This window comes from Buteo buteo, unplaced genomic scaffold, assembly GCF_964188355.1.
Source record: "Buteo buteo unplaced genomic scaffold, bButBut1.hap1.1 HAP1_SCAFFOLD_183, whole genome shotgun sequence".
Taxonomy (NCBI): Eukaryota; Metazoa; Chordata; class Aves; order Accipitriformes; family Accipitridae; genus Buteo; species Buteo buteo.
Window position 1 is genome coordinate 17501 of NW_027439347.1, and position 2500 is coordinate 20000.

The 2500-nt window shown below is 46.6% G+C and overlaps 1 pseudogene; it reads left to right on the plus strand.

Moving 5' to 3' along the window:
• Positions 1-2500, plus strand: part of LOC142028170 (28S ribosomal RNA) — an 8615-nt pseudogene that overhangs the window by 3958 nt on the left and 2157 nt on the right.

The following is a 2500-nucleotide window of genomic DNA, read 5'->3' on the forward strand; positions in this document are numbered from 1 at the left end:
TCTCGAGCGGATTACCGCTGCTCGCCCTAAGACAGGTACTATGAGAGGGGCACATCGTCGGTGCTGGACCGAGGATGAGGTCGAATTATTGAGAAAGTTGGATAAACAATATGAGGGGCAGAAAAATATTAATAAGTTGATTGCGGAGCATATTCCGACCAAGACAACAAAACAGATAAGTGATAAAAGACGGGACCTTCATAAGAGCCCGGTAAAAAAGGGAAAAGATCGAGGTCAGACGAAACATCTAGAATTAGAAGGGGAACACCTTGTGGAAGGGGAACATCTCGTGTGCATTGGATCTGAGATGGAGGGGGGACTGAGGTCCCGATACCGAAAGACAGTTTCTGAGTGGGTAACAGCTGGAAAATTGTCCATTCTCCATGGAATGTTTGAGCAGGTGATCGAAGGAGAAGAAGATCCAGCAATAGTTGCTGATAAGGCAATGAAAGACTGTTTCACGTGCCTTGCCTCTAAGTCCCTGGAGTTGAAAACCAGCCAGGGTCGACCGCGTCAGGTGGCCCAAACTGCTCGACCTTCGGAACCACCAAAGGGGTGGATGAAGAAGAGAGCTGTGAAACGGGGGCAATTTCTACGGTTCCAGCGGCTGTTCTACCTGGATAGGGGGAAACTGGCCGGTATTATCCTGGATGACGTGGAATCCCTGAAGTGTGCTATCCCACAAGACGAGATACACAACGTGTTCAAGTCGAGATGGGAGTCACCGGGAACATTCAAGGGCCTGGGTGCGTTCAGATCCAAGGGCCTGGCGGACAACTCGGCATTCGAAACCATGATCACGGCAAAAGAAATCTCTAAAAACATCCAAGAGATGAACAAGAACAGTGCGCCAGGACCAGACAGACTAAGTCTGCGGGATATCATTAAGATAGACCCCCATTGTGTCCAGTTAATGGAACTCTTCAATCTATGGCTGGTGACTGGCGCCGTGCCGGACGTGGTGAAAGAATGTCGGACTGTATTAATATCGAAATCATCTCTGCCGGAGCGCCAAATGGACATTAATAACTGGCGTCCAATTACCATCGGATCGATCATCTTGAGGCTGTTCTCAAGGATCCTGACGGCAAGGCTGGCAAAGGCATGCCCTATTAATCCACGACAAAAGGGCTTTATTAGATCAGCGGGATGTGCTGAGAATTTGAAACTGTTACAGCTATTGATTAAGAGTGCAAAAAAGGAACATCGACCCTTGGGCGTTGTCTTCATTGACCTGGCTAAAGCCTTCGACACAGTGAGTCACCATCATCTTATGGCAGTGCTGAAACAAAAGGGTGTGGACCATCACATTATCACCCTGATTACGAACATGTATCAAAACAATAGAACTCGCATTACTGTGAAGAATGAGCAATCGGATCCCATCGGGATTCAAATTGGTGTCAAACAAGGAGATCCTATGTCACCTTTATTGTTTAACTTATCTGTGGACCCCCTATTGTGTAAGTTAGAGGAAGAAGGGAGTGGATACCAGCATGACTCTAAGGGTGTAACATCTATGGCTTTTGCAGATGATTTGGTATTGTTAAGTGGGTCTTGGGAAGGAATGCAGAGTAATATTAAAATCCTGGAGGCCTTTTGTGAGCTGACTGGCCTCAGGACGCAGGGGGAAAAATGCCATGGCTTTTACATACAACCTACTAAGGACTCGTATACTATCAATGATTGTCCTCCATGGCAGATTAACGGCACCCCATTAAATATGATTGAACCTGGTAGCTCGGAGAAGTACTTGGGACTAAGAATAGACCCATGGACTGGGATATCGAAACCCGAACTGCTCAGGAAAATAAGAGATTGGTTACAACGGATTGGAGAAGCACCACTGAAACCGTTTCAGAAAGTCGACATCTTGAAGGGATATACTATCCCGCGACTGATTTACTTAGCAGACCAGGCCGATGTAAAAGCAACGTACCTAGAAGAACTTGACCTGACGATTCGAACTACGGTCAAGGAGTGGCTACATCTACCTCCTAGTACCTGCGATGCCATCCTGTATTCCAGCACACGTGATGGAGGATTAGGCATCGCTAGACTCTCGGGCTTGATCCCTAGTATACAAGCTCGAAGACTGCACAGAATTGCGCAGTCTTCAGACGATGTGATAAGATCAATAGTGAAACGAGAGGGGATCGAAAAAGACTTTGAGAAACTGTGGTTAACAGCTGGGGGTGATAGAAATAAAATACCATCTATTTGGGACCCGAGTGCGATTAGGGTAACATCTGAGGAACTGGGCGATGGTGAATTTGCTTCCGAATGGGAAATACCAACTCCCAAAACCATCTTTCCTAAACCTTGTGACTGGCGTAAACAGGAATTTATTAATTGGACCAAGCTACAGTCCCAGGGCCGTGGTATTGCCAACTTTGAGAAGGATAAAATCAGTAATAATTGGCTCGAACGATATAGAGGCATTCCTCACCGAAAACTCCTCACGGCATTACAATTAAGAGCTAACGTGTACCCCACTAGG